Raw genomic sequence first — 8567 nt, 5'->3', positions numbered from 1 at the left:
TATCACATCTGAATATCTTCTATTTGTCTTGATTCATGTCAGATATATCAATATATATATATCAATTATATATATATATATATATATATATATATATATATATATATATATATATATATTCCTTTGAAGCATTATTTTCTTAATTAAATATTTTCACCCATTAAATGAAAAATAAGGAACAGCTTCATTAAGCAATGCAATTAACTGAGTTTCAACATTAGATCAGCCTGATGGAGTTATTCTATTCAATATGAATATGAATTTTTAAATTTATTACTGAACTGGATGAAACATGGTCCATTCAGCTGCTTCCTGTCTCTCCTAGCATTGTGATCCAGACTAAGAAATAAATCACAGCACTAAATTCTAATCCAGCACTCAATTTATCATTCATTTCATGTTTTGATCAGTTAAAGATTCATGGTTAAGCTAAGAGTGAGGATGGATTGTTCAGATCACTTGAGCAAAATATATGTTGATAGCCTTGGCCATCTCAAATTAGTCTATTTTATAGCATAATTGTTGGCTTCCATTCTTCCCAAAGGTAAGGTTTTCTCATGAACTTTTGAAAATTACTTTAATGTATTTAATTTAATGTATGACTTGCCTGAATATTAAGGTGAAGTAATACATTGAAAAGCAAACTGAAACATAATAGGAGCCATAGAGGAATATAGAGTCTGCTTATTTTGCTCAGAGGGCATTTCCTTCTCCTACAACATGACACTTAACTTGCTTGTCTGAGCAATCTTCAATTTATTTATTTACCCCTATTTTACCCAACATGAATAAAGCAAAAGAATAGAGGTTCAATGGATCCTCTTCTAAATACGTGACCTTATTGATTTTTTAAACTTCATTTTCTTCAATAACCCTAAATCATTTTTTTAAAAGGTCAAATCATGAACTTATACATAACCTTGTTTAAATAATAAATAAATAAATAAAAGTGAATCCCTTATATGATTGATGAAAATAATTTATTTTTTTCTCAGTTTTTCTTTTATTTTTTGAATGAGGGCATTCTAATCACCAACTTTCTTTTCATGTTTAATCTGGAAAAAAGAACTGAAGAATTTATTTTATTTGTTTTCTATCCAGCCTTTATTATTTTTATAAATAACTCAAGGCAGGGAACACACCTAATATTCCTTCCTCCTCCTATTTTCCCGACATCAACAACCCTGTGAGGTGGGTTGGGCTTAGACGGAGTGACTGGCCCAAGGTCACCTAGCCGGCTTTCATGCCTATGGCAGGACTAGAACTCACAGACTCCTGGTTTCTAGCCCATTGCCTTAACCACTAGGCAAAACTGGCTCTCATTATAAAACTATTCCCCAAACAATTCTTTTAGGAGAATTTTTTTTCTGACTTCATTACAGATAGTGAAAGAACAGTAAGAAGAATTCTAGACAGGATAGTCCCATCCTAGAAATATTTTGTCAGAAGAAATACTAGAAACCATGCTTCTGGGTATATTGCATTTCTGTTGATAGCTTCCCTAGGTTCCTATATATATTAGACCACTGAAATCCCAAGTTTGTGGATTTTATATGACTTCCACAGAGAAAGGAAGTCAACTTTAGGGCTTGATAACATGAAATACAGATGTTGAAAGTAGCAGTAAGATTTGCATGCTGATCTGGAGTAATTATTTTAGGATCAATTGCCAGAAGTGGCTTTTTGGAAGGGGAGGAGTTTCATTAAGAAAAAGGAAACTAAATATATCTTCATGAAGATCCTTAGTTATCATCACTGACATTATTAATGTAGATTTTTTTTAAAAAAAACTTTATCTTATCCCATGCAGTGGCAACACAGAAGACCATTGTTATTTTGAGGAGTTTAAATGACATATTTTGATTTTCTCCCTCACACAAAGAATATTAGAGTTTATTCTGAGTTATACTAATGCTTAGCTGGATTGTTTTTGTCTCAGTTTGGAATGGGGGGAGTTAGGAGAAAAAACCCAGATTGTTCTGGTTAAGCACTAGCTTATGTCTATAGCCTCCCAGGCTCTTGGAAACAGGTGCTTCAGACCCTGGGAACTATCCCAGTCAAGGTCAGGTCCTGCAGCCTCAGTACCATGGAAACAGGGTCACGAGGTTTTAGAGCCAAACTTTGATAAAACCCTTAGAACTGTTTTTTGAGTTCAGGAGCTTCTGCAGAGACTTGAGTGCTAGGTGATGTGGAAATTAAACCATCCTGGGGAATCTCCACTGTCTTGGTCAAGAGGATCCTGACACCTTAAGGGGATGGGGTTTCAACTTGCTTGGTATGTGATGATTTTTCCTTTCTTTATGCTATGCGTTTTATGCTTCTGCTTAATCTACCTAAATTATGTTTCTGTTTAAATCTGTTTGCTTAGGTTTATAATAAAGCTTAAACTCTCTTTATCCACTGGTTGCTTATTGTCTCTGGATCTAAAAGAACCAATTGTCTGAGCACCTGATCACTGCTTGGACACTTGGCAGAACACCCCATCCTTGCCATCCTCAGATTTGTTTAGAGTTGTTGAAGTAACAGTTTAATAGCGTGCTCTGCATTGTGGTTCTAAACACTATTCAAGCTTTAACTTAGATATACCTCCTAGAAAAAGGAATAATACTGATGGTTGGTCTTAATGACTGATATAGACATTAAGGAAGTATGAACCCTAATTGCTTAAATGTTAATGTGAGATCAGTTCAGGGAAACATTACAATATACTGTTTGTAGACTTGCCTTTCTCAGAAAGTACTCCACTGTTAGTTTAAGCAATAGCTAAAGCTGAAGAATCAACACAGTCCACACTGTCTGAAAGTGAAGAATTGCCTAAATGTCAATTCAAGGATGTTCTGTACAATGTATACTTAGTGAAGTCCTGCATGTAGTTTTCCAGCCCCTAAAGAATTGTAAGTCTGTACAACAATGAAGTAAAGGAAGAGGTGAGCAAGATAATCAACAAAATGACCTTTTGTTTCTCTTGGCTGAATTTCAAAGAGTTGTTGGGATTGATATATTTAAATGCTTCCCAACATCTGTCTCTGTGCATAGAAAACTAGCATATTAGAAGAATACTAATGTTTTTCACCTTATCATATTGCTTTCTGTGTGGAAATGGCTCAATTTTTTACTAACTGGAAATGGATAATTACTGCAGGTCACTTTTTGCATAGTCACAATGAAATTTCACATCAGACAAGGCTTTCAGAAAGCTGTATAGTGTCCAGCTAATTTTAACTGAAAACTTCCAACACTCAGCCTCTAAAGATTAGAAACATTATACGTGTTGTCAGATGGAAAATGTCCCAGAGGGTGTGTGTGTGTGTGTGTGTGTGTGTGTTTCAGCACTAAGGGCCCTGATGTAATTATATTAATTCATAGTCATTAGATTATTGCTGTAGTATAGCAGTTTTTAAAATGACTGTAGAATTTTTCTACCTGCTGAGCTTAATTTGGGGCCCCAGTATCATCATCATAAGACTCACTACACTTTTCATCAAACACAACTGTAAATGTTCACTCTAAGATCCAATGCCCCCAGCCATCGGTACAATTACTAATCCTTTCACTTTTCTTCCGTCTACCTCTGACAAGAGTAGGCTGAGGCAATCTGGCCTGTATTGGAGCTCTCAATTACATTTCAGCCAGATTTCTTCCTTCCTCTAGGAAGACAAGCCAAGATCTGTTTACAGAGAATTGGAAACCTGAGAACAACTGCCCTGCCCCAGGAAGAATGCTTAGCCCCAGTCACCAACATTCCTTAATTTTACAGCAAGCCATATGGTCTGCTAGGCCTAAGACAGAAAGGTAGTTAACCTGCAACTAGTCTATCATAACAGCTCAGTTTTGCTCCTTGAGGGAAAAAAAGGTGGAAAAACGTTGGCTTTGAGGTACTACTGACCAGGAAAGTGGTCATACCTGGATTCAAATCCAGACCAAAAAATATTGCTTTGTATTGCTTATTTGTAAGATGAATATTATCAGCTGACAGAGTGCACATTTTTCAGACCGTAAAATACAAGCTTGGGGCCATGTTGTCATTTATAAAGTATACACCAGGACTTTCATTTCATTGGGAACAGACTTGAGCAAACAGCTCCAACTGGACTTGATTATACTACATTCCAGGTAGCACACATTTTCACTGACAAACTTTCCATAGCTACCTCTGAAAAGAAGGCATGCTCCTGAAAGTCACACAAAAATATCTCTCTCAAAAAAAGCTTACATTAAGGAAATTTACGTTAAAGATGCCTACATCAGGGAAATTTACATATCAAAGAAAAAATGGGATAATTTGCATTTTAAAGGGTTCTTAAGCAATTTATTTTAATGGGTACATGAATTAGGGGAGAGGTGTACAAAGGCTGGGGATAGTAAGAGATATTCCAAACAAAACAGTCACACTATCTTACCATTTTTTAAAAAAAAAATTAAAGAAGCCTTTTAAAAACAACAGCAACAACAAAAACAGACTGTTAAGCTCTTAGTGCAAACAGTAAAGTGACAAGATTTTAACTAATGTGCTCTGCTTATAACAGGACAGTGTGATCAACCCTCTAAGATTTTTATAAAGCATTGAAAAAGCTATTTAATAATCAATCAATCTGGAGGCAAAGCAAACCAACATAGGAAGAGAATGCTCTGTAATTCCAATGCAGCTGACTTGTTGAAATTGCAGAAGCTGACTAATAGATGACTAATAACCTCATTTTAATAAATGCTATATAATATTTTAACCTTTTAGTGATTAAGGAAGTGGCTGTTTGAATACTGAATAGAATGATGCTTACAGGCTGTTCTCGCTTACACTGGATGGGAAGTGGTGCTCCAGATGTCCTTAACATATGGGGAGATCAGCAAAGATTTAAAGATATATAGTTTGTAGCATGAAACAATTTATATGCCCAGATGCTGAAAGTGAAACAAATGAACATCTCTTCTTTAAAAAAAAAAATGCTGGTAGGCATTTTGACAGACTAAATGGTTCTTTCAAAACAAGAACTGCTGATTATACTACATATGTTACATATTCCTGAGGAAACTTAGCTGAACTAGCCGAAGGCTGAAGCTCAGTAATTGAACATATGCTTTGTATACACAGAGTCCAGAGTTCAATCTGTGGCATGGCTAAGTAGACCTAGAAAAATCAGAAACTTTGAGAGCTGCAGTGGTCAATCAATGGAGAAAAGAATATCCTCAGCCAGGAAGGGTCCAGTCCCAATTAAAAGAAAAAAAGAAAAGACACAGCACAGAAGGAAAAAAAAAAAAAGAGATTGCAAGAGAGAGAAAGTAAGAAAACTGAAGGACATTTTGTTAATGTTTATAAGGAACTTAGTCTCTCCCTTGACATACCCTGTACTCAAGGCTGGCAAAGTCAAGGGCTATTGAAGCTTTGCTTCTCAGGACTTCTAACAATGCTGGTATTTTCCATTGTATTTGTGTGTTCCATTATTGTTTCTCTTCAACAAGGTCACTTTTTTTATTATTATTTATTTAATTGCTGTACAGTCAGCACTGGGATTTTCTGTTTAAATGAGGAGCTTCATGGTTCATTGAAAAGGTGCAATAAGTTGAATTGGTTGAGGCAAGCTTGATACCTTATGACTTCACAGGCATATCAATATTTACAGACATTTATATGCTACTTATTCTCACAATTTTAGGGGGCTTGCAATAAACACAATCAAACATCCATGGAACACTCATAAAACTCATCCCATTAAAACCAGTAAGTACCATCAATAAAAATGATTACTCAATTTTATGTAGTTTTCTTGGCCACACTATGGTTTGGCATTGTCTTCTCCCAGGATTCCCAGTCTAAGCTTCATCTACTGGTATTTCCCAGTGGTCTCCCATGGAAGTATTAGTTTGGTCTGACCTTCCTTAGCCTTCTTATACCAGCCAAGGTCAGCTCCATGTTGCCAACCTAGTTGGGTTAATTACTGTGGCAACTGGTGAAATGTGTTAAATTTGTTTTTCAGATGTCTGGTCAACTGCTACGACCATTAATCAGAAATGAGGGAAGGAGTTAAAATTGCATGCCATTATCAACAAGTGAGAAATCACTTAAACCGACGGGTATTGAATCTGACTGTGAGAGTGTGAAAAGTATCATCTCCCTGAGTTTTAGATTTATAACCAGAGTAGCAAGCTGCAGATTCCCATTAACCCTTAGTCCCAATTAAAGCAGAAAGCACAGTGGGTTCTTTAACTACCTGCTGTGAAACCCTTTTCACAATTTACATAACAGAGTTGGTACAAGCAGTGTTTCAACTTACCCCAAGACAGAGATTATTTCCTTTACTCTTTTTTTTTTCATGCTATGTTGTGTTATATGAATTTATTATCCTTGCCATCAAAGCCGTCAGGCTTAGTGGGTGGGCTTGAGAAAGATGCTCCGTGATTCAAAGGACTGATATGAGGATAAAATCAGCACTCATGCTGCAGTGCAAATAGCCCCAAAGTTATGAAGATGAATTGGATATTAGGATTTCTTTGGACCACTCCCAAAAGTCACCTGCTAGGAACTGACCACCAAGAGATCTCGGCTAGATGCATAGAAAGAAACTAGGCTTGTTTCTAAATCCACAAAACACTTTTATTTTAATCCCCCACAAAAACATTTGGCATGTGATTGGTTTCTTTCAGCCATGCTTGTTATATACATGGGTAGCCAATATAAACTGCATAATCAACAGTCTGCTCCTATTGAAATTAACAGGGTAAGTGTAATGGTTGCCTAATCCCAAATACTCAGTCTCACAAGCCAGGGCTTAAAGATAACTGATTTATTAAAGGAATAGTATGCAAATACAGAGAAAGCTGAGAATGAGCAAAAGCGCGCCAAATACAAACTTAAAAGCCTTGCTTCCAACCCAGTCCTGCCCCGAGCGCTCGTTAGCAACCATCCCCTCCCAGGTGCTAGCAATCGTTACATCTGCCTGGGAAAGTAACCTTGAACAGAGTTGCAAACCCAAACATACATTCCAAAGTAGCAAAATAAAGAACACAGCAATAATGGAAAATACCAGCAAACGTTCAAGCATATAATACACGGATTAAAGGTTTGACATGTGAAATGTTACGATGTTAACAGAACATTGAAATGGTGAACATGACATATCGCCCTCCTGAAAAAAAATTGCTAAGGAGCCGGCTTGTCCGGATAAGCAGAGTGAAAACGAGCAAGCAGGTCGGGTGAACGAACATCGTGAGCAGACACCCACTCAGGATGAGGGAAATGTTTCCAACGGATGAGATACTGCAAAGTGGAGCACTGGCGGCGTGAGTCAAGGATTTCCTTGACTTCAAAGTGTTGTTGGTTATCGATCATGATGGGAGGTGGTGGGGTCGGTTGGGGATGCCAGCGGTCCGACTGCAGGTATGGCTTGAGTAGGCTGCAATGGAAAACAGGATGCAAACGATTAAGATTATGGGGCAGATCAAGTTTGAAAGTTACAGGGTTAATTTGTGCAATAATAGGGAAAGGACCAACAAATTTAGGACCAAGCTTTTTCGAGGGTTGTGGTGATTTGATGAATTTTGTGAATAGATAGACTTTATCCCCCACAGCAAACGTAGGTTGGCGGGAGTGTTTGGCATCTGCATGTCTTTTATAGGTGGTTTGGGCATGGCGAAGGGCTCGTTGAATGTTGTGCCATGAGTCTTTTAGAGTTTCAGCCCAGTCAGTGAGAGAGGCTGGCAGTGATTGTGGATGCGGGAGTTCGGGTATCGGGACGAACTCACGCCCAAATACAGTTTTAAAAGGAACTTGTCCAGTGCTTTGATGTACAGTGTTGTTATAGGCAACTTCAGCAAATGGGAGCAGGTCCACCCAGTTGTCCTGTTGATAATTGACGAATGCCCGCAAATATTGTTCTAGTGTTGAATTAACAGCCTCAGTAGATCCATCCGTCTCCGGATGCCACGCAGTGGAGAGGGCTTGTTCGGTGCCAATCAGTTTTAAAAATGCCCACCAAAACTGTGACGTAAATTGTGGGCCCCTGTCACTCACCAAACGGGCGGGGATTCTGTGAAGGCGGTACACGTGTACGAGGAATAGGCGTGCCAGCTGTTGCGCGGTGGGAATGGAAGTGCATGGGATAAAATGTGCTTGTTTTGAGAAAAAGTATTTTACCAGCCAAATGACTGTTTTTCGTTGACTGGGTGGGAGGTCGACAATAAAATCCATGGATATGTCCTGCCATGGGTAGGAAGGGGTTGCCACAGGTTGCAGAAAGCCTTGAGGCTTGCCAGTTTTGTGCTTGGTTGTTGCGCACACAGGGCAAGCAGCCACATAAGCTTTAAGGTCCTTCAGAAGAGTTGGCCACCAGAATTGACGTCTGATGAGGTGAAGGGTTTTAAGGTATCCAAAATGTCCAGCCAACTTATCATCATGGCAGCGCTGGAGGATCGTCTTTCGTAAAGTCTCAGGGACATACAGACAATCGTTTCGCCAGGCAAAGTCCTCAGTAAAAGTTACAGTGTTTAAGTTCGCCTGTAACCAAGTGTCAGATTTCAGGTGGAAAAGCAACTGTTGTTTCAAGTCTGATGGAATTGGCAAACATGCCGGACGG

Source organism: Candoia aspera, chromosome 3 (assembly GCF_035149785.1).
Source record: "Candoia aspera isolate rCanAsp1 chromosome 3, rCanAsp1.hap2, whole genome shotgun sequence".
NCBI classification, from domain to species: Eukaryota; Metazoa; Chordata; class Lepidosauria; order Squamata; family Boidae; genus Candoia; species Candoia aspera.
The sequence above is the reverse complement of the archived record's forward strand: the minus strand, read 5'-3'. Positions refer to the sequence as shown.